Raw genomic sequence first — 26,470 nt, 5'->3', positions numbered from 1 at the left:
CAGTGAGTCTTATATCAAGTTCGGCTTCACAGCTGTGAACAAGCAAGGCAAGGATTTCCTGTAATGTATGATCTACCATAAAGTTCTTTTAGAAGAATCCGTGAAACCAAGTCTCTACAAGCGACATATTTTTAGCTGTCATCCTGAATTTTCTGATAAAGACCAGTCCTATTTTGAGAGTAAGACACTTGTTCTTATGCATATCAAACTTGATCATAGTGGCCATGTGCATAAACTAAATGAAGCTAGCCTCCGTGGTTCATTTATGGTTGCCCAGAGAGTTGAACAAAATAAAAAGCCCCATACAATAGTTGAAATTATTTATAGCCATACTGCAAAGATATTGTTCGTTGCCCCAGGGAGAATGAGGCATACAAGTTGAACACCTTGCCTGGTCAAATGATACTAAGCATCGAAGAATATTCGACTTTATCAGAGGGTATAGAGCATCAAGTCATTGTGGGAATACAGAAAACTCCTCGAGGTATATCTACAATTCAACGTGATGAATCAATTGATACATCTTCTTGTACACAGCTTCTTGCTTATACTAGGTATGTAGAGAGAGAGAGAGAGAGAGAGAGAGAGAGAGAGAGAGAGAGAGAGAGAGAATTAAAAAGGATATGTTTGACAAGTGTTTTCATGTTTATAAGGAATAACTGTGCAGTTAATACTGTTACAATTATGCGGTTCCCGGGCCCTTGCATAGTGAACTTGTCTGTTGACGCCATCGAAAGCTGATTTTCGGTCAGGTAAAGTCTTCCCTCATAACTTGACAGTTAGCTGGTAGAAGTATCAGTGCGATTTGTGGTTCGGCGGTTATCCATTTAAGTTCATCTCCTCCAACATAGATCTGGAAAAAATTTACTGTAAGTAATAATTCCCTTGTCTGTATTTCGAGTTAACATTGTATTTGAGTACCCTTTTAAGGTTTTTCTATTTTATTTAACGTCAAGTAAGTGTAGATACTTTTAAGGCGACATTTGAGAACTTTCTGTTCAGAATTGTTTGAATCTATTCTTTAGACCATGGCTATTTATTCTAATGTGTTTTTTTCTAGACGAAGCACTGCTTAAGGTTCTTGGGTAAATTTGCAGGATTTCCCCAGTATTTTTTTTTTTTTTGGGGGGGGGGGCATCCGGTTAGGAAGTTACGGTCTATTGTTCCACACAGACTCTTACTCTTCCTGTCTCGCTGTCTTCATGTGGTCGCAACGGATTCATTTAAGTTAAGTATCTATTTCGTTTATTGTCGGTGGGATTTTTTTTAAATATTGCATAACCTTGTGCTATTTTCGTAACAAAAATTTGCATTTACCTGTTTCGTAAATCTGTAATACATGTGATAAAAGTCTAGGATTTTTTTTTTTTTTTCCTAGTATAACATTTGTTCTTGATCAGATCTTGCCGAGGACCTGCGTGTTGGAATGTGGTTTAAAAACTGTAAGAAAAGCAGTAAAACGTAAGTTCTCTCACTGTTGTTGTGTTTTAGTTCATCCTAACCAGTTTTAGCAAGGTTTTTTAAAAAAGTTTTGTTTGAATTAAATGGATGTTTAATTTTAAGCAGAAGTATTTTCCTTACAAGGACAATACCATAAAAAAGGTTGGAGTTATTATGTGAACTTAAAGAAAATTCACTTTTAAAAAGTTTGTCAAAACTACTTAAATGGCATTAGATAATTTTTGAATTTAGTACATTTTGACTTTCTAATGCTCTTAACATTTCAGGTAATGATGCTACGATGAATATAAAAGACGGTTTGAAAAAAGAAAACTGCTGATATCCCGATATTCATCAGAACTTCAATATCCTCCCCAATATCGGGGGCGGCAGCCCTGATCGGTGGAGGCAGTCCATAGTGCTTGCATAGTAGGCGTGTTGGCCTACTGTGCGAGTCCTTGGGAGTTATTATTATTATTATTATTTTTTTTTTTTTTTTGCAGGTAACCGTTAGTTTTAACTTTACTATGACCAATAAATTTGGTAATATTACAGTTTCGGTCATATTCGCATTTCTGCTATAAAAATATAATTTCCACAGAATAAATAGTGTGTTTTCAACGAATTTGACCTTTATTTCTACCACAAATTATCAGATTTAGAGATACAACCACAAACCCCCTTAATAACTACTATAACGGGGTTCCACGGTGGGAGAATGGGTGGGTTTTTGGGTGGGGGAATACAGAAAACGAATAAAATAAGAGAAGCTGTCAAACTTAAAGATACCCACCTAACCTAACCTAGGGGTTGGGTCCTCATTACTTAGCCCCCCGTACCCTTACCTCACTCCTCTACAAAAGGAACAAAATCAATATGTTATAATATTGTCATATGTATATATACCAAATTATTATTAACTATCCATGGTATTACCAATGGAAATCGTAATATTATCATCATTCTCATCAATGATTTGCTTAGCCTTTTCTTTAATACTTATCGTACAAAAGGGTCAACTATTTGGGTAGTTACTAAATTTATTTAAGTTTCTCTTTAAATGTCTTTGATTTACTCTAATTAGTCCTTTAATTATCTACAACAGACATCAATGCATATTTTTGTCAATTAGACTGAATTCAAATAGTTATTTCCTAAAATTTTATCGACGAAATTCAATTAGATATATACGCCCCTGAAATGCACAGTAATTTAGTACCACTAAGAAATGGGGGATGCGGACAAAAATACAGAACTTACTATCGTGCACAAAAGTCCGTTCCCTCTGCTGGTCCAGAGAGTGAACAAAAATCCGCTAACTATGAAACCCCAAAGCAGTTGAACAGTAAACTCAATATCTCTAAGGTATCGTTCAAGAAAGTGATCATCCAAGTTTTTGTTGTTGTCGATACGGGGTTGGAGGGTAAAATGTGCATCCAAAGGTATACCTCTTACCACAGGTATGGGGTAGCGTCGTCCTTAAGCCTTTGGTGTAGACTTATGTTAATTCAAAAAGGGTCAACACCATAATATTGTTTGTGGATTAATAGTTTCCCAGACCATGGCATTCTACATAGCAATAATCACAATTGGACAGGTAGACGGTTATTCATTTCACAGCGCATTTCGTTGCTGCAACTTCACATGACCAAGAAAACCGCCGAATAAAACACTGAAAAAATAATTCGCGAGTTACGTCTATTATACAACCACTTATCCAGAAACTCTCTCTCCTATCAATTTTTTTTTTTTTTTCGTTACCTCTGTGCTATGATTAATATCATTCCTCTGCTTCTTTCGTTCTATCATTTTATTGAATATGAATTTGTAACATTGGTGAAAGTAAGGTGAATATTTCATTTTCTATTAGTACTTAAAAAAATTTTACGTATAGCCATAATTTGTAAGTGGCCATCACCTATAACACCCACTTCCACAATGGATGTTGGCCCAATCACGCAAAATAACTAAATATAACAGAACTGTGAATGTTCAAATATAGACGATGCACCAGCAGCGGTTTGTGGCTGCTACCTCAATAATGTAAGTGAACTGAAGATTTTACTGACATGCGCTGTAAATTTTCCATAGTGATACGAAAAGTCCAAGAGTGAAAACTTAATTTAATAAAGATAAATAGTCTCCCACTCTATTTCCAATATTTTTGCACTTTTGTGCGTGTTCTATCCATGATATATCTGTTAAAAAAAAGAATATATATATTATATATATATATATATATATATATATATATATATATATATATATATAGTATATATATATTATATATATATAATTATATATATATATATATATATATATCTATATTCATATGTAACTAGTAAGGGGAATGAGACGACTCTTTTTTGGGTGGTGTGATGTTAAAGTTCTTTACCTAAGCATATCTGTGCCATGATAGCTTGTCCAAGGTGCCTTTGAAAACTGGTTGCAACGAGTTACCGAAGGGTGTGAATTCATGTGTACGTGTACGAGCTCTGTCCGTTCTTAATGGCATGTATTAGCCAGAAGGATGGAGCCAGTTAATTGGAGGGAGCCAGGATGGCTCTGCAATGTTTTTTCTGTTTTGTGGAAAGTGTGTGATATTCCAAGCTGCAATGGGTAAGAGTTAGTGATTTAGCCAAAGATGTGGCTTACTCTGTTTTTAGATATCTTGTAAAGATGTTCAATTTCATTTAATCTTCTGACTTTGTCTTTACAATTGTGTGTACTTATTAGTGTGTCCCTCCTGTCTTTTAAACAGGCGGATGATCTATGGAGGGGACTAAGTGTCCTAGTGAGGGGGACTGTATTTTGGAGAGGAGATAATTGGTGTTTGACTATTACTGATTAAGACTATTATTTCACGGGGGTTTATCTAAGTTACTTGAACTATGAGTTACATTCTATTTTAATTATCCTGTAAGTATCTGAATTATTCAATTAGTAGTTTGCTTTCAATAAACGTATATTTTCATAGCTCCGACTCTGATTTGGTGACCTTAGATAATGGAGTGGAGGTTGAGAGAGAGAGAGAGAGAGAGAGAGAGAGAGAGAGAGAGAGAGAGAGGAGAAATGTGTCACCAGACAAGGTGGTACCAGTAAGCCTTCCGCTTTGGTGGTCTCGTAAGATATATATATATATATATATATATATATATATATATATATATATATATATATATATATATATATATATTATATATATATAGTATACTATATATATATATATCATATATATATATATATGTATATTATAATATATATATATATATATATTATATATATATGATCATTATATATATATATATATATATTATATATATCTATATATATATATATATATATATATATATATATATATATATATATATGCGTTTCCTAGCAGGTACCTAATAAACATGAATTGATCTGTCTTTTGTAAAACTATAATCAGCGACTAAAATAAAAAAGTTTTATATTGCTGGTTATAAGGATTGTTTCATGTATAATATTTTGGCGGTTGGGATATATAGATATATATATATAATATATATATATATATATATATATATATATGATATATATATAATATTCATATGTGAAAATATGATCGCCTAGCCTGAGAAATTGATCCTTATCAAAGGGTCATAAAAAAATAATTTCCTGTTGCACCTTTATTTATAGCGACATGAATGACAAGGTTACAAAATTCATTCAATAAATTTCAGTAAATGACACTTCCCTTGGTCGATGCCTTGAAGATAAACAGTAAAGTTGAGTAAAAAAAATAGTGTTCTTATATAATATATATATATATATATATATATATATATATATATATATATATATATATATATATATATATATATATATATATATAGATAGATAGATAGAATAAAAAGCAACGAGAAATAAGAAAAAAATATATATTAAATCTACTTCAGCCAAGAATACGAATGAATATCTGCAAACTCCAAAATTATTCCATAGTCCTGCATTTTTAGAAACATTTTTTTCAGGTATTCTAAGAGCAGCTTTATCTGACTTTGGTCAGTAACTGTGCGAACCATTCCATTATTATGGAGATTAGATTAAATCGAATAATTCTCTTTGGGGGTAGTACAGGATCCTACCAGGAATTGAAAGAATTCCTTTTTTTACTGCTAATGTGAAAAGTTTAAATGCTGAAAAAATTATGAAATGTGCTGCATTACTCACTGATTTTAATATTTCTAATGATATTCCACTAGCATATAATGAAGATGAAGAGGAAATTACCCTCCATGGAATAAATTACGGAGAATATAAGATTTTTACTTATATTGATTATTAGAGTAAAAATTCGAGTAAATGTTACAATCCCCAGAGAAAAGAGGCCGCCTGGAGATCCTGAGGCAGAACGTTTTCTGTAGCGGTCTTTGGCGGCAAATTAATAGCTAATCTATGGTAAAAAATTTCCATACAATTAAACTTAAAAGTTTTTACTTCTAATCGTACACTTTTATCATATGAACTGGTTTCACGTGTGCTTTATTATTATTATTATTATTTTTTTATTTATTTTTTTTTTTTTTTTTTTTTTGCTCTATCACAGTCCTCCAATTTGACTGGGTGGGGTTCCGGGTTGCATCCTGCCTCCTTAGGAGTCCATCACTTTTTCTTACTATGTGTGCCGTTTCTAGGATCCACACTCTTCTGCATGAGTCCTGGAGCTACTTCAGCCTCTAATTTTTCTAGATTCCTTTTCAGAGATCTTGGGATCGTGCCTAGTGCTCCTATGATTATGGGTACGATTTCCACTGGCATATCCCATATCCTTCTTATTCTATTTTCAGATCTTGATACTTATCCATTTTTTCCCTCTCTTCTCTTCACTCTGGTGTCCCCTGGTATTGCGACATCAATGAGTGATACTTTCTTCTTGACTTTGTCAATCAACGTCACGTCTGGTCTGTTTGCACATATCACCCTATCCGTTCTGATACCATAGTCCCAGAGGATCTTTGCCTGATCGTTTTCTATCACTCCTTCAGGTTGGTGCTCGTACCAATTACTACTGCAAGGTAGCTGATGTTACACAGGCTCCAGTGGAGGGCTTTTGCCACTGAATCATCTCTTTTTGTACTGGTTCTGTGCAAGTGCCGGGCATTCGCTTGCTATGTGGTTTATGGTTTCATTTTTCGTATTGCACTTCCTACATATGGGAGAGATGTTATTTCCGTCAATTGTTCTTTGAACATGTTCTGTTCTTAGGGCCTGATTCTTGTGCCGCTGTTATCATTCATTCAGTTTCCTCTTTACTCTCCCCTCTGTAGCCATTGCCAATTGTCATCGCTGGCTAGTTCTTTAGTCTGTCTCATATATTGTCCGTGCATTGGTTTGTTGTGCCAGTCCTCTGTTCTTTCTGTCTTTCTCCTGTCTCTGTATATTTCTGGGTCTTCGTCTACTTTTATTAGTCCCTTCTTCCCATAGCACTCTTTAGCCACTCGTCTTCACTGGCTTTTCAGATATTGCCCCAGTGCTCTGTTTTCGATGTTGACGCAAGTCCCCTATTACGTTAGTAGTCCTACTCCCCCTCCTTTCCTTTCGTGTTATGTTATAGTCCTGTCCGTATTTTGCTCTTTGTTGGGTGTAGTGCTTTGTGTATTGTCATTTGTTTCCTGGTTTTCTGATCTATGCTGCGGAGTTCTGCCTTCGTCCATTCCACTATTCCTGCGCTGTATCTGATTACTGGCACTGCCCATGTGTTTATGGCTTTTTATCATATTTCCGGCGTTGAGTTTTGACTTGAGTATCGCCTTGAGTCTCTGCATATATTTTTTCCTGAGCGTGTCCTTCATCTCTTGGTGTTTTATATCTCCTCTTTCCATTATTCCCAGGTATTTGCATCCTGTCTCATCTATGTGTTTGATGTTGCTCCCATCTGGTAGCTTTATCCCTTCAGTTCTCGTTACTTGCCTTTTTGTATGTTGACTAAGGCGCATTTTTCTATTCCAAACTCCATCCTGATGTCCCCAGTACAATCCTTACAGTCTGGATTAGGGTATCTATTTCCTTGATGCTCTCACCATACAGCTTGAGTCGTCCATGAACATCAGATGGTTGATTTTGTTGCCTCTTTTCTTGAGTTGGTACCCGGCATCCATCTTCTGTAGTACTTTTGTCATGGGAATCATGGCTACTACGAAGAGTAGTGGGGACAGTGAGTCGCCCTGGGAGATCCCTCTCCTGATATTAACCTCTGCTAGTCTTATTCCAGAGCTTGTAAGTATTGTATTCCAGTTGGGCATGTATTTTTGAGGAGCTGATGGTATTTTCCTCTGCCCCATATATTTTCAGGCATTCTATTAGCCATGTGTGTGGTATCATGTCGAAGGCTTTCTTATAGTCTATCCATGCCATGCTTAGGTTGGTTTTCCTTCTCCTACTGTTCTTCATTATTCCATTTTATTTTGTCTATCAGGAGCTGGTCTTTTTGTGCCCCTACACTTCCTTCTGCAAGCCTTTCTGTTGGTGGGGGGGATGGTGTTTGTCTCCTCTAGTAGTTGTATAGCTTTTCACTGATGATACTGTTAGTAACTTCCACTTAATTGGTAGGCAGTGATAAGCCTGTCAGTTACTGGCATATTCCGCCCGTACTCTGTCTTTTTGTACTAAGATGTTCTTCCTGTGGTCATCCATTTTGGTGCATGGTGATTTGAGATACAATGCTGGAGTTGTTCTGCTATTTGTGGGGTGTAGGGCCTTGAAGTTTTTGAGCCAGTATCCATGGACTTCATCGGGACCTGGGGCTTTCCAGTTTGGCATTTTTCTTTAGTTGGTTGTCTGACTGTGTCTGTCGTGATCTCTGTGAATCTTTGTTTGTTTTTATTCTCCCTGTTTCTTCTTCCTTGACTTCCTGGAGCCATGTTGCATGTTTGTTGTGTGATACCGGATTGCTCCATATGTTTTCCCAGAGTCTCTTACTTGGTTCGGCTTCAGGAATTTCTGGGTGGTTGTCTTCCCCTCTTAGTTGGCTGTATAGTCTTTTCTGGTTGGTGCCGAATAGTTTGTTCTGTTGGTATCCCTTATTCCTGTTCGTGTACCGTTGGATCTTGTGTGCTTTGGCCTTAAGCCTCTGTTTTACATCTTCTATTGTGTTGTTTAGTCCCCTCTCTTGTACTTTGTATTTCTCGTTGAGTTCCTCCCTTGTTTTCTTGCTTCTTAGCCTTTTTTCTGCCATCTCTTTCAGTTTACTCAAGTCTGATCCCATCACCATGACTTGCTTTCCAGGCGGCTTTTCCAAGGAGGTTGCTGTTTTGGTTTCTGTTGGGTTGGTTGTGCTGGTGGTGTTGGTGTTCGAATCCCCATCAGTTCTGCTACTAATCTTGCTCCTGCATATGTCAAGTTATTTGTTTCTGTGATACTGGTGGTGGTGTATTTAGGCCCATTATTTCATTACCTCACTTGTTTTCTCCCTTAATTTCTTTGATGTTATTATATTATTATTATTATTAATATTAATTATTTAGATGATTATTATTATTATTATTATTATTATTATTATTATTATTATTATTATTATTATTATTACGAGAAGGTTGCCTTTTGCACACAAAGACAGCCAGTCCCCAAATCCCAAAACTGAAAAGCTATGTGGGGCGATCACTTCAGCAATATCCAGAATTGCATAATAAACGACCAAGACTCCAGAAGGGACGAGATAACTTCCTTATTGAAACATTCATTCTTTCATTCGCAGATCGTATTACGCCAGGTAACATCAGCGATGCCATAAACAATCTAATAAATAATTAATCGCCTCACTGCAAATTGTGCCCACCCGATAATTAACATTTTGCTAGCTATCATATGCAATGCGTGCATAATTCACCAGTATCTTCCAGACTCCCTCTTAGTTCACTTGTTACCATTAATCAAAAACAAGCTAAAGGATGCAGCTGATCCTGGCAATTACCGGCCGATTGCAATCACAACGATCGCATCGAAGATAACTGAGCCGGTTCCTCTAGTGAGACTTCTCCCCTTTCTACACACCACTGACAACCAAGTTCGGGTTTAAGCAACCACTCAACAACACCTTGCATATACATTACGAAAGAATTGCAGAACCTATTACCTATCATCAGCACCTCCCGTTTCCTTTCTTTGTTGATGTGAGAAAAACATTAGACAGAATAAACTACCCGAAGCTCTTCCTGAAGCTGCAAAATGAGGCAAACCTCTATATATAATTTTGCCTTTTATATTGCTGGTTCTCCACTGCAATTATGTGTCAAATGGGGCAACATAATGTCATACATCTTCGGATCCATGAACGAGTTTTCGGTGGGGAAGGTGAATTCTCTGCCCATACCTATTTAGTGTATACACTGATGTCCTGAATGTCAAACTGATCTAACTTCCAATCGGATGCACTGTCAACGAAACAACAACAAACAATCTCTGTTACGAGACTATATAGTTGTAATTTACCCATCAGTGTAGTGTCTCTAGCGAAACATCGACACTTGCCGCCAATATGCAGAGGAATTTGATATCCTGTACAAACGAAACCAAGACCCAGTGCAAGTCGCCTGTTTCTTAGGCAGCTCAAGCATAATCCAGAAACCACAATTTTCCTCGGAAATCATCGGCTGGAATTCGTGCACGAATTTCTGTATTTGGGTCACATTATCACGGATGACCTAACAGATACAGCAGACATAGAGATGAGTGAAGTCGTAAACTATGTGGGTGTTCCCTGTGGACGAACTATACACGATAGACCTTGAGACGTATGACATTCTAGGACGCCTTACAAACACTCCTCGCTACCACTCCGCCACGCATATGTTCACAGAAAACCGTCTGGGCAATTTAAAGATCGTTGTAAGGCGAACAATGTCCAGTCTGATACCCCTAGTGAGAAACAGCAGCAAGTGAGGAAAAAGATCTAAATTGTGGGAAAGACGGAAAAATGAGGCGTTTGTTCCTAACTGACTTAATCTGTTTTTGCAAAGTATCATATGCAGAATGTCATTATCATTACATATTGCTAGGATTATTGTTATTACTGCTGTTTTAATTTTTTCATTATTACTGCGAATATTGTCTGTAGAGAGTTTTTGCTACATTCAATATCCATATTTAGCCTTCTGGGACCTGACTACTGCAACCACCTAGGGTCCCTAGCTGGAATTTAGTTATATACAATCTGTTCACTAACTGTTATAATTTTTTTTCTTTACTATCCTCAATATTATTACTGTTATTACCATCTTTTATGCTACTTCAGCAACTGTGATGATATTGCCGATTAATTGATAATACCAGACCTTGACATTCAAAATACCGCAATAACACCATGAAGATTGGACCAATTACTTAACAGTCCTTGCAGATTATAAAAGACGAATTATCAGAAAAATAGAGGAGATTCTTTTACAAGATAAATTCAGTTTACTCTACCATTCTTTTTGATAAGATATTATTTATTATTATTATTATTATTATTATTATTATTATTAATTATTATTATTATTATTATTATTATTATTATTATTATTATTATTATTATTATTATTATTTGGTAAGATTGCCACTATTCATATGGAACAAGCAGGGTAGGTTGACTTGAAATTCAAACTTCCAAAGAATATGGCGCTCATCAGGAGGAAGTAAGATGAGGTAAATAACAGAACTAATATCAAGACTTAATCAGATATTACTATTATGTATGAGTTACAATAGATGATAATGAGTTTAAGTCCAGTTAGCAGATACAAAGGGACCTAAGAATAAAACTTCTCTAGTAAAACCGATGCATCAATTTTCTTGACTACTCGAACGCTCGTTAGATCCTGGTCACAATTCTGCAGACTTAATTTAAATCCAATTTTTTTTTTTGTCAATGTGATTGACGTTCAGAGCAATGCTTAATTATGTTTGCCTCAGACAGTGATACAACAATGTTAAACCTTTTGCCTAGTATTAAATACATGCGGACACACGCGTCCATGTATGAATGTAATACTCCCTCTCATACATACGTTAATATATACCTGTTGTTTTTTAGATATACTTCTTTGAGTTACAATAGACCCACCTTCATCATCGTAGCCAATTGGGCAATCATTTTAATTGCTTTCATAGGTTGAAATAGCACGTGAAATCTTACTGGTCACAATGCCATCTTAACTTCTTGTATTCTTTGTTTTATTTTTTTTTGATACGCTTGTCACTACAAAGACTGAACATCAACGTTCAAAGAAATTTTTGAAGAATTTACAGTTGCATATGTACCCTGGTAAAAAAGTGACCAGGATATTCTACATGTATAATTACAGCCTAAAAAAGCAAATAAAAATTATTGACCACTTAGCTACACACACACACACACACATATGTATATATATATACACATACATATATATATATATGATCTAGTATATATATATATATATATATATATAATATATATATATATGTATATATAATGATATATATATATATATATATATATATAGTCAATATATAATATATTCTATATTATATATATATATATATATATATATATATATATATATATATGTGTGTGTGTGTGTGTGTGTGTGTGTGTGTGTGTGTCGGGTCTGGTAATCGCTCTATAGCGAAGTAACATATATTAAAGGAAAGGAAAATGCATCTTCTTCGAGTAGGTCTGCAGCAAGGAGGCATTCGCGCACGTGTTGGAAGGCGCCTGTTGTCATGATTGTTTGAGAATCCCCAGGTGTGTTATGGAGATCCAGCAAGCGGTCCGTCATCAGAAACACCGTGTATTGTGATGAAACATTCCGTCTAGATCCTTCTAAAAAGTTCCTGTCGAGAGACGGTGACGTTTCGCTGGCAGGCTCCGACCCCCTTTCAGCCCCACCCCCCCCCCCAGATCACCGTATATAGATATTTTATGCCCTGAGGAAGTAGAAGAGACCCAGATCATCAGAGAGATCGTCAGAGATAAGAGAATAAGGAAGAAACATAGGATAAGAGAGGAAGAAGACGACGAGAGAGTGTGAATGGAAACAAGTTAAGGCCACATTCAGAGAGAGAGAGAGAGAGAGAGAGATATCTCAACGCTGAGCACCCCTTTCAGAGAAGAAACGCCTACAAGTGGTTTTGAGGAGCAACCCTCCTTTCAAGTATCAAGACTAAGACATTTCTTTCTGCAGTACGAAGTCAAGAAGCCGTCTGAAGTTTCCGCTGTCTCCTTTTGTGAAGCCGTCGCTTCGAGAACTGATTTCGACAGCTGCTAAACTAATCAGCATGTATTTCATTACTGCACTGTTTCCCAATTTTGCATATTGTCAGATTTAACTTTGTTATATAAATAAGATAAACCATTCTGCATTTATTTTTGTTAATAAGCTTGTAAATCTACTTCTGTTCTGTTCGAGTTTCTTTCTATAGTTTCGTATCCCCAGTTTCAACTGTTGGTGTTGAATCCTTTTTTGTTTATTATGTTAAAGAACCTGAGCGTGTGTGTGTATGTGTGTGTTGTGTGTGTGTTTGTGCGTACGTATGTGTATTTGTATGCATGTTAATGTCTGTGTTAGAGAGAAAGAAAAGAAAACTCGATTTAATTTACTTTCAAAAGGGGCAAACAACTTTATTTCACCACACTATTTAGACCACACATGTGTTTGTGTTCAATATTGCTTCAGTGATACCCCTAGTTGTCATTAATCTATCAGAAACACCGATCTTCTCAAGTCGCAACAGACCTCATAATCCTGTCACAAATGTCGTCGTCTGCCTCCAAATGCAACCACCAAACAATCCAATAACTTTCACGGCACTAAATGGTTGTCAAAATTAACATTCAAGGTGACGCGAGACTGCGTCATGAATGTTAAGGGTTTCACTAATTGCTGTTGGTGGAGCTTCGGGAATTTCCATTGAAATGATGCTGGGAAGACATATCCCTTTACGAGGCAAGGTATCGATGTCGGTTTCATTACCATCATTTACATATGGAGACAACTCTCAGGAATCTATATCCATGCATTGACTGTTACTTTCTCCTTTCAGCCTCAAGATTACTCATCGGGAACTGATTCCATCAATGAATGTGAAGTTATAAACGAGACCCACTGATGAATCTTCGCCTCCGTTAATAAAGGTGTGATGACGCTTGAAAATATCAAAAACGGACTTTTTATGTATAATGATATAATAAATAGATTGTTATGAAAGCGTTTCTCGGGATAGCTTGTTCAAAAATGATGTGCTGATTGACAAAAGTGATCGAATGGGTCATCGACAGTGAATCCGCATCATATTTTTTTCATCTTCCATGGAATAGCCTTTATTTTTCTTTTCATTCTCTCGTTTTCATCTGTTTTTTGTATTGGGGTCCCGGGGCTTAGAGCTCTGTGAGTTTCCAACTCGAATTGCAATTAGGCTACTAAAAACAATTAATTCATCTCTCTCTCTCTCTCTCTCTCTCTCTTATAATAAGTTTGGCCAAACTGACTTATTCATCAATCTACACCTTTTATTTTGTGAAAGTAATTGATGTTAATATTTCTGTATAATGTCAGCTTCAGAAGTGGATTTTTTAGGAAAATACTACATAAAAAGCGCCCCTTCAAACAGTGTCAGATTTGAAAAGGGATAGAAAATTAAATTCCATGTTCACTTAATGAAAATGAGATGAATTTACTAAAGAAATTCAGAGAAAAAAAATCCATCAGCGCGAGTAAACTAGACAATATTAGACAAGTATATATATATATATATATATATATATATATTATATATATATATATATATATTATATATATATATATATATATGTGTGTGTGTGTGTGTGTGTGTGTGTGTGTGTGCGTGTGTGTGTGTGCGTGTGTGTGTGTATAACTTTAAAACAGTGCATTTTAACAGACGTTTTATACCTTAGATATATATGTATATAAATGTATAATATCACGTAATCCTGCTATTGCAGATTTCAATGATGATTTACATTTTAGCTTTGGGAATGGAATAACTTAAACTGGGAAATATACCAGCATCAGAAATGTTTTCTGGAATAGACTGTTGATGGAGGCACCTTATGTGCAAATGGTGACCAAGCTTAATGTAGACCTCAGGTTGTCGTAACATGAGGCCCAGAAACTTTTTAGATTGTATCTTATTTATGATGTCCTTGAGTGAGTTAAGTGAAGACCCGTGACCTCCAGGATCAAATTAAGTTTCTGGTTAAGTGTTACAGCGGCCGAGATGAGGATGCTGAAATTATTATGGAATCATTAGAACAGATAGGGTTAAAAATGAATTTATTAGGGCAAGAGTTTAGGTTATGGAAGTTTCGAAGAAACTACAATGGTTTGCTCCTGTCATGCAGAGAGATCTTATATGTAAGACGGTTATGAGCATGGAGAATGAGGTATGAGAAGAGGAAGGCCAAAGTTCAGATGGAAGGTCAAAAGGACATACAGGAGAAAGGTTTAATAATTAAGGTTCCATTGGGTAGAGAAGGCTGATATGACACAGCCCCCCCCCCCCCCCCCCCCCCCCCATAGAGAAATAGGCAAAGCTAAAGACAAGAAGAAGAAAACCTAAGTGTCATTGTTAATGGGATGTACCCACATATGTCAAAAAAATGGGTCTCTTGTCCGGAGCTACTTTGACCAGCTACCATTTCTTTAGCACAAAGTGTCGATAATCCTGTCTTGAAAATTGAGTGCACCATTTTCCTCGACTTGGGTCTGCCTCGTACCCACAGCGGAATTGTTCCCGAAACCCAGTTGGCGGTAGAAGCACAATAGTTTCTCTTTTGAATTCCAATGTATTGTAATCTCTATTGAATCATCCATGTAAGATCACTGAGAACATTTCAATACATTTTATGCAGTTAAATTAACATTAACATGGAAGAATCATCATACATGCAAAGCGTTATAAAATGCGAATAAATCTGGTCGACGTTTTCGCGCAAGGATTTTGATCTCCACCAAGTGGTGGCTGTGAGTTGCCTGCCTTATTCATTATATCGTACCAAGTGTTTATGTAACGTTGGAAATTGTAGTGTTTCTTGATCCTAGGTGAACGTAGGTTAAACTTTAGCATTAATTCAAGTGTCATGTCAATTTTTCCTTGTGCCTTCGTAGTTGTTGTAACTTGGTGATTGGGCGGGGAAAAGCGTCGTAGTGTTAGGATTGTTGTTATCAGTGTGTAGCCATGAGATTAGGGTTTATTTTTATAATAAAATTGTAAAGTTGTTCGTGGTCTTATTCACCCGTGTGTAAGGGCTGGGTGGTGCCCCTTCAGGTGGGCTCTATGCCAACGGGACCAGGCGAATCCGGTCATTTCCGTCGTTGAATAATTCACAACAAATACATTACTCTAAATTTATATTTCTGGAGCACTGAGAAGAAATATTTGTCACGATTCCATGATAAACCCCTGACAAAGACAAGCGGATGTGCAAGATGCAGTTTGTTATGCATTTGTATTTCGTTTTATATTCAACCTCACATCTTTATGGGACTGTAGGATATTCCCTTCCCATCACGGAGAAATATTTTGTAAAGTTATGAAAATGCACTTCAGCCTTTGCCTACTCATCCATAATATGAATTATTTCATCCTTTCATATTTGCTTGAATGAAGATGGAGTGTGTACGTAAATATTTACCTATGTAGGATATCGTTTTTTTAGCTGTGCATTTCGTTAGGTGATATAGAAAAACTATTTCTTTACTAAATCCAAAGACCGATATAACGAGGCCTCAAACCTCTGAACCCATCAATTTAAAACAAAACAAAAAAAGTCAAGACTTGCGGGAAAAGAGTTGATCCCCAAGTGCTTCTAAGATTATAGTTGAACATAATGATGACTGGTGTTCCCACAGAATTCATAGTCATAACGTGTAACAAAACACAATTATATTCAAATTGCCAGGATATGTATCAAAACGTCTGCTCATTAAGACTCTTGAAGCCTTGCTCCAATTCAGGCACTGCTTGTAAACATAACATCAAAAGAGAATCACGGAGAGGGAGTCGAAGGACAGTATCTCCTGCACACAGGTCAGATTGGTGTTGCCCTAAAATAAAATGAAAGAGAGAGAATAGTTCACTGTCATAAATGTATTTACAAAAGGGTCCAAAGAATAGTTTCATGCTAGTAGAATTTGTGATGCATTGTTTTCATGGAATATATCACCTCGCTTGACAGATTCATATGACTTAGAGGAAAGAAAAATTACTTTTCATCAGTAGTTTGTTTTCATTCCACTGTAGTTCAAAGGCTTCGGCATCTTTAAAAAATATAATAAAATAAAAACACTTTCCTTTACGAACAACCCACACACATAATATTTGATTATATATTAGGAGACAGTGCCTACATTTCTACGTGATTAAAAATACAATAACAAAGGCATCGTATACTTGTTCTCACATGATTTGCACGCATATGATAAGCCTCTGATTACAAGATATATGTCAGACTGTTCGTATATTTCTCTTCTTATCAAACTATGATCCATTAATTCTTTTGTCATATGAATCTTTTTAACCTATCTGAAGTATATGAAATGGAATTACTCTGCATTATTACACGTACGGCCCATATTACTTATTACAGTGATCAAAACTCCTAGCAACCGTTTTTAGGCCATTTGTCATTCCTTTACTGAAATACTGTTCTAAGGTGTGGATATCTGCCTCTGTCAGAGATTTTTTTCTCTTTTAGAACAGAATGATCGGTGGTGGGAGACCTCTGTTTAACAGAGATCTTTTTAATTCACATTTGATCCTTGAACCTCTTTTCTTGCTGAGTGGTCAGATTTGCTGAACAGGAGGGCCAATAATATTGACCTCGCTATAACACTTATCAGTTCCGGTGATACAACATTCCTCACTCCGTTGGATTATAGAACAGTCTCCGTGAAGTTGTGTAATTTGAAACTGAAAAGTTCAAGCTAGGATGCAATACATTAGAACCAAAATACATGCCCTCGTATTCTCCTTGCCAGTGGTTCATATGAACTGTGTTCGTGTTCTGAATAATAATAATAATAATAATAATAATAATAATAATAAATAATAATAATAATAATAAGTTAGTGTAGAGGTACTCCCGTGGATCTCACGTCTTCAATTGAGGACAGCCATAATCAAGATATAATCTAATAATTCCTGCGCTTTGTGTTCCAGCAACCAACCAGTTTTCAGTAAGTCTTCTTCATTTCTCCATCAATAATTCCACCTCCGTGTTAATCCAGAAGCAAACTCCATCAACATCCCTGGAGATCACGCAAAGCTTAAAATGGAATCCAAGTCAATAAACATGATGGATTTCCAAGGCTTTAGAGCTTGCAACATTAACGATGTGAGTGATGTAAAAACTTCTACGGCGCTGCTGTTATCCTTTTCAGTTCATTTACCTGTTGGAGTTGCTCTGAATTTTGCATTTCGGAGGCTTTTCCTCAGATGGGAGCTTCAGTATCGTTTTCTAAGTTTTGGTTATCTTTTAACAAATACGTTAAGTATAAGGTCTAAATATAATATAATATTATATATATATATATATATATATATATATTATATATATATATATATATATATATATATATATATAATATATATATAGATATATATATATATATATATATATATAATAGTAGGCCTAGGGTTTTTGATTGATAATATATTGCCCATGATGTTCTCTGTGACCTATGGAATATGGAGAACAGTGCAGGAGCGGCGACCCGAAAGTAGCTGAACAATGAGTTTCTATGGGTGACATGAGATAAAAATGCTTAGTTCGACAAGTCAATGTACGACAGTTTTATGAACTCTTCTCAAAGTGCCTTTGTGAAACTGGATGCCGCTAGAACCGCGAGGGCGCTAACGAACTGTGTGTTCGTATGTGCATGTGTGCCTCTTCCCTTTAATTCATACGCAAGTCTATGGGGGGATTTTGACAGAGGGTCTTCAAGAGACAGGCAAGATGCCGTGGCGTTCTGCCGGGTTAGCCGGGGTTTTTTAGAACTGTGTTTATAGTGGTCCGGTTGCTTGGGTGAATGTTGAAGTGTTTTAGCCGAAGGCTGGCTTATTATCTGTTTGACATTTTTTATGATAATATCCAATATTTAGTCATTGATTGTTAAGCTTGTGTGTGTACTACTGGGATGTGTTCTGTATCTTTGAAACAGACGATTCTGGCAGTTTTGGCAGAACTGGGACAAAGAGTTCCCAGATGGGTGTAGACTTTTTGGTGACTAGACATTTTACTATTTCGGGGTTTTTTGAGTTAGTCTGTAAGACTCAATTACTTGATTATCCATTATTTATTCATTGTTAATAATGTTAATGTTATGATGCGACTCTCTCATCTTCATTACCGTTAGAATGGAGAGAAAGAGGTGGAGAAGAGAGAGAGAGAGAGAGAGAGAGAGAGATTAGAGATAGAGAGAGAGAGAGAGAAGAAGAGAGAGAGAGAGAGAGAGAGAGAGAGAGAGAGAGAGAGAGAGAGAGAGAGAGAGAGAGAGAGGTGGGGGCGGTAGGCAGGTTCGGTAGGAGTGAGTATTCAAATAATAAATTTAAATTTGGTTTTTAATTTTTTTTTTACTAAGCTCTTCAACGGGATCATTTTTACTATTATTTAGGCATATTCATTTGACCAAAAATATCTGAGTACAGCACAGAAGTTCTAGTCACCGAAATTACAAAACTTTCCAGTTACATTCAATCCGTATGATGGCAAATCGTACTGTGATATTCGAAATGAAACTAAGTCAATATGAATGATTATAAAATCTATTATTTCCGATTTTTTTTATTGCCTATTCTGAACATAGCTTACATCCCATTACCCCAAGAAGACCGACCAGTGCTCTCTCTCTCTCTCTCTCTCTCTCTCTCTCTCTCTCTCTCTCTTTGCATCAGTCGCTCTGTACGCCTTTCGTCTATGTCTGTTTGTCAGATGGCAGCACTAATATTGTAATATAAAGGTAACTGAAAGCTAAAAATCTGTTCTTCTCTTCTTGGCTTGGCTTTTATTAAACTTGTTGGACGTTACAGCCAGACGAAAAATTCATTGAAACAGATGTTAAACCAAGTTACGTCATATCATATCTGGCTAAACAAACGCACCTTATAAAAATTAAAAGTATGTACTGATATACTTACGTGTAATGAAGTAACACGTAGCTTAGTAGCAGAGTAGGTGTGGTCCATCTTACCATAGTGAACAGCAAGAGAAGCAATTTTCCCGCCACTGCGTCTGGCTGTTCCATTCGCCACCGAAAAGCCAGCTTACATTCAACAATAATAAACGATATCCTGATCGAATATTAACTGTGTAATTCGCATACATTAAATTATTAAAACACTTTTCAGTTGCAAATGTACACCCATATACCCTTTTATTTACCTAAAACTTACACATAGCGTAACTATTTAAAGCCAGGGACGCAGTGTTGCCTCCTATGCGCGAGCACCACAGGTGGGTGGACAGATAGAAAAAAAAAACAGAGTATAGTTAGAAAATGCAGAAACCGGAGTGCTGTTTTTGGTAACAAACTAGCATATGGGCTGCAACTAATGAAATGAAGCCCTTCTGTTAGAGTACAAATTGAGGTATGCTCCTATAACTACCGATTTGTAATTGATATGTACTTTTGTTTTTTTAATGACAATTCATATACTGTATTAATAATGTATGAACTCTTTTATTACTATTTTGCAATCTAAGACTTTATAAAATAATACAGAATTTTAATTTAATTTTGGATTTGTATACTTTTAAACATTTACTTTATATAAGCTAATACCCATACTCTATTCTATAATGCAACTATATAATTTTAGGTACTGAAGATGAAATCGGATGATTTTGAAACAGTTTGGACGGAAATATATATATATATATATATATATATATATATATATATATATATATATATATATAATATATATATATATATATATATATATATATATATATATATATATATATATATATATATATATATATATATATATATTATATATATGAGAACACCACAAGGAAGTGAGAGGCAGAAATATGAACAGTACCAAGTACTTCTCCTATCTATTCAGCATCATAGGGCATAAATGAAATGCAGTTAGAAAGAGGGTTACACGGTAAACAAAACGATAAAGAGTACCAGGTGGTTATTGGTCAATATGGTAAAAATCAAAGACATAATTCTGGATAATCTAGGATCACACTGTCACAAACAAAAACCACAGATTTAACCATAAGAGATGTGAAAGCTTAGTCATACAAAATCCAAAATAATGAGTTAGTATAGAGGTACTCCCGTGGATCTTCAAATAAGGACAGCATAATCAAGATATCATCTATATAATTTCCGTGCTTTGTATTCCAGCAAGTACCAGTTTTCAGTAACTCTCCTTCATTTGTCCATCAATATTTCCACCTCCGTGCTAAATATATTAAGCTGAATATATGAATTTTGTTACTGATATTTATCAACATTTTTTTTTAATTATGACGGCATTGAGTTTAATCAAGCCAAGACTTAAATTTAGACCACTTCCATTATTTGACTTGATAAAACAATATTCAGTGATATTACTTTTAACTGTGTCGCTACACTAAAGGTATCAATCCGCCATCGATTTTCATGAATATACTTTGGGATATCAAAAATCGTGATTTTTTGGCAGTGAACAGCACCACAACTCAAGAGTCACGTGTGAAAGTATCGTACAAATCGTGCCATAAATAACGAAGTTATTGCATTTTTTGTGGTTGAGGCATATGGCACTACACGGGTCGTCATGGCGATGCAGTGCCTATAGAGCGTGATAAGTACGCTATTCTTATAAAATAGTGGGATATATGAGGCTAAAAATCTACGTCTGGCACCTCTGTTCATGACGAAACACACAGCACAAGCCAACAAGCCCCAACATGCCATATGCTCTCATGCTGCCCGTGAGTCGTGAGTCGTGACTCTTGACTGAAATTAGTGATACCCAGATATCCATATTTACCGGGACTGCTTTCCTTACGCTCTGTGTGTTGTTGTCTCTCTCTCGAGCTATATATAGTTCCAGTGATATATTTACCATGCCAAAATCCAAAAGACAAATTCTACGTCAGTATAGAGAAAAGATTGCCTTTGCAAGACGATGTAAATGGCAAAGTAGGCATAGTAACATTCAAGATGGAGCAGCCCATGTTGGAGGAGGCGAACGAGGCCACCATGTGTTGGAGCAACATGCGGGTGATATCGCTACACCTTCGGTGTCAAATGAACAATTATCAGGGAGATGCATGATGGCGAAATAGTAATGGAGGAAGATATAGATGTAGCAGCTTCAGCTTCATCGTCAACTAATGAACCTGTGGCTTCATCAAAACAGGAAACAACAAGAACAACTTCCTCCACTGAAGAGGCCGTATTCCACCCCCACTTATACGGGGGCAAAGCTGATGTCGATATTTGAGGAGGATAAGGGAGAGCAGTTGGAAGAATATGATGACGTCAGTTTGATAAGTAAAACGCAGCTAGAAGCTATAGCGAGTGTTTTGAAGTGCCCAAAAAGAAAATGTAAACCTAACATAAAAATTTTTCCTACTAAGGACAGATGGGCTACCACATATGACGTGGTCTGCAATGATTGTAAGAGTGTTTTGTGCCACGAACCCCCAAAAGCATATGGGGATGTGAAATCGCATCAAAAATTATTTCAGAATAACTTGCGAGAGGTGTTTCATTCACTGGATAATGGAATTGGACGCTCAGGCCTAAGAAGAATGTCAGGTTTCGTTGGTGGCTCTCCTCTGACTGCTGGAGCATTTTCAAGACACAGTGAATTTGTATATAAAAAGATGAAAATGCATGTGAAGAATATGCAAGGAAAGGCCCATAGATTTGTGCGTTATTTTTATATAGATCAACTTGGAGCTCAACCTGATGAAAATGGTATGATAAACATTGATGTTTCATTCGATGGTACCTGGCTCACTCGTGGCCATCGATCATATATAGGTGTTGGGTTTGTAATAGAAGTGATTACGGGGACAGTGATTGATTTTGAAGTACTTAGTAATTATTGTGGTAAATGTTCTGAAAATAAACGTCATAAATGTAATAAAAACTTTGAAGGAAAATCTGGCAGTATGGAAGCAGAAGAGGCAGTGAGGATGTTGTCTCGATCTGAAACATTTGGTTTCCGTTATGTAACGTTAGTAGGTGACGGGGACTCGAGTGCCTATAAAGCTGTTTGTGGAATGAATAATGAAGATGGCCCTTATAGAAATGTAAAATTGAAGAATGGAGAGTGCATAATCACGCTGAGAAAAGGATGAGATATCGTTTGATGAAAACGAAACAAGACTTGAGTGAAATAACCACAACCAAGACTAGAAAGCTTACAAAGAAAAAGCTTTCTTTCAGGAAAAAACATGCTAGCGAAATACTTATAAAGTATATTCAAGTATTTGTAAATTGAAGTGCATTGCGAAGTAACACAAATACAATTGTTGAAAATATGAGAAAAGCAATTGGGCCACGTATTTCACTTGATATCAAATGATCAAAATTCTAGTCATAACCTCTGTCCTGTTGGCACGGATTCCTGGTGATTTTTTAATAAAGCCAAAGCTTGTGGAGAAAATACACCATCTCATGATAAAAAAAAATGATCTGTCAAAAATACCTTTGGATTTGCGTACCCACAGACGACAAGTATTCGCTGACAGTGAAGTTTCGTATAGTCAATTGAAAGACGACGCATCTAAATCCCATTCAAAATATTTATAGTATGAATTTATTAGTTCACATTACAATCGATATTTTCTAAACATTTAAAAGAAAATTCAAATATAGAACTTACATGTTTTCATTTCATGATTTTTAGCAAAAGTTTAGTGAACCATGCAAAACGATTTGTTTTAATTATGTAACTCCTAAAGATATGAAGTACAGATATCAAAATCATTTGAATAACGAAAATTGATGAATATCTTTCAATAAATAGGTTAATTTTTTTCTATTCAGCTAATAAATAATATTCCTTTGATCACGCAATGAAGTGATCTATTTTTAATCCAGTTGATGCAACATCAAAAGTGCATCGGTTTCTTAATTTTTTAAGGATATATAATCCAGCTTTGATGAAAGAGATGGACGAAAAGCCAGCAATCATTTTCTTGGAATTTTCAAAGCCACTGGTGGGATTTGGCAGGGATTATTTTGTTGATTTCATATATAACGAAATCCTCTTATATTTATCTGTCTATACATCGATCTATCCCTTGGAGTTCCTCATTTCAAAACTGTTACGATATTTTTTGTGTTTTTGTTGATAACAGGTTCAGCTTAATGTTTTTGTATTTTCTGTTTAATAAAGGAGACATGAAACAGTAAAGAGAAAAGTAAATGGAACAAGAATTAAATATATGTTAAATCTCTTAAAAGTGAAAGAAACTAAGACAACAGCATTCAGAAAAAAATCAAACCTTCACTAAGGCTGAACAATCTAACGGTCTATTTTCTGTTTAATAAAGGAGACATGTATAACACTAAAATACAAACTGTTTCATGGTTTTCCATTACGGAATAAAAATGAACTCTAAAGATATGAATGTTTTATTGGCTGCATGTAATGGGACGGTCATAATTCTGTCAAAAATAATATTTTCTAGTGAAGGCTCAAAATGATTGACATGGGCCACCCTTGTAAGGTTTAAAAAAAATAGCAGACTCGTTTCTCACTGCAACAAATAAACAGGCAAAGAGGTAGATAAATAAATAAATAAAGATACGAAAAAATATAACCCCACCCCCTATATGGGAGGTAATAAGAGGACATAAGACTCCAGCACTAATCCATGTTAAATGTCCAGACAGATTAACCTCCGTAAAATAATCCGTTAATTTTATATTTCCGGACATTCACTTGGTAGTTTCCTATTATTAGATGAAATCTATTTTTTTTCTCACCAAGTTTTACATATTTGAATGTTCTGGAAGTTGAATACTAACATTTTTGACAGTGTGCAGTTCCCTGTTTGAAATTATAGATTTTGCCTCTATTTAACATGCCATTAATTTAATAGTAAAGAAAATGGAATGAACTCTTTTCAGAACTGAAATATCCATAGGCTGTAATCTTGACTACTTTGTGATGATTCCTCCACGAATCAAATTCCTTGGCTTCATTGTCCATAACAAAGTCTGCGTGCCAAGCAATACTAGAAGTTGCCTAGATTTCCCATTATCTAATACTTCCTTAAAACTCTTTCGTGATGATCAAATGCGTGATATAATTTCAGCAACATCGAAAAAGACAGTTGCTCTTTTTTGTCTTTGAAATATCCAAATGAATGATTCACGAGGAATCAGCGCAATTTTATCAAGTAGCTAACACTCTTGTCTGAAATCCTTAACATGATAATATGTACTTTTAAAATACAGAAAGTTAAGTAAGTATATGCAAAATTTTGAGTAGCCTTCCTTGCTGTGCTAAGGGTTGTAATCCTGAGGGATACACTACAAGACCTGTTTTTCACTTGAAAACTTTACCTGTTTATGGGGTACCCTTAGGGAGTGGAGCCCGTGCTGGCATATGACAGGCATAATTATTTTGTACTCTGCCTGCTATTCCATCTTTCTTGCTAAAAGTGTGATAACTTCCGAAGTTAATTGACAGTGAGCAATGAAGCAGAATCACCACCAAAATAGCTGGAAAAGAAACAGCGCTCCTTCATCCACCTTTTCCAAGAGGAGTGAGAGGGAGACGTTCCAAGCAGCTCTAAATCTCATGAAGTAGCAGCGTTGTCGCTCCGAGGTCACCTAAAACTCCTGCAAGTGGGGAAAACTCTCTCGGAAGTTCAACTTTCTGAGAAATATCTAGTGTATCCTTTTTTGGAGGTGGGAGATAATCTATATCATGTGAATTTTTGTTTTTTTTCTTTTAATTTATTTGTTTTCCAGTATTTTGTTAATTGTCAGTGTTTCTTTTTGCGTTTGACAGAACTGATAGCGAGAATATGAAAGTGAACGATTATTTTTATTTTATTATTATCATATAGTAAATAATTCAATATTTGCTGTTAATCGTATAAATTACAAAGTCATTTTGTATTATAAAATACGGCAGTTAAAACATTAATTTTCCAATAATAGGAAGAACAACAGACAAAGAAAAGAGAGATGAAATAACCTCTAGACGTCGTCTGTAACATCTGATGTATACGACCAACGAGAGGGTTGAACGACGAAGCACTGATACACGTGAGAGGGAGAGAAAGAGTAACGTCTACTATATCTGAGATACTATCCAACATTGTAAATAAAGCAGTTTCAAGTTTTTCTTTTTTAAGAGATGTATATATAGATATATCGTATATATAATCTATATATATAGATATATATAGATATATATTATCTCTATATATCCTATATATACTACCTGATTATATCCATATATCTATTATATATATACATATATGATATATAGGATATATATATATATATGATATATATAGTGATGATATATATATATATATGTATATATATATATATATGCATATATATATATACTATATATACGTATATATATATATATACTATATAATATATAAAATATATGTATATCCTATAGACTATATAAGGATATATATATATATATATATATATATAGTATACTATATATATTTATATATATATAGATAGATATAGATAATATATATCTATCTATATAATATATATATATATATATATATTATATATATATATTATAACATATATATAATATATATATTCTATATATATATATATATATATATATATAGATATATATATATATATATATATATATATATATATATATATTATATATATATATATATATATATATATATATATATATATATATATATATAATATATATATATATATATATGTAGATACATATATATATATATATATATATATATATATATATAGATATATATATATACTCTAATATATTAGAAATATATATATATATATATATATATATATAGATAGATATA

The sequence above is a fragment of the Macrobrachium nipponense genome, chromosome 36 (genome assembly GCF_015104395.2).
Source record: "Macrobrachium nipponense isolate FS-2020 chromosome 36, ASM1510439v2, whole genome shotgun sequence".
NCBI lineage: Eukaryota > Metazoa > Arthropoda > Malacostraca > Decapoda > Palaemonidae > Macrobrachium > Macrobrachium nipponense.
The sequence above is the reverse complement of the archived record's forward strand: the minus strand, read 5'-3'. Positions refer to the sequence as shown.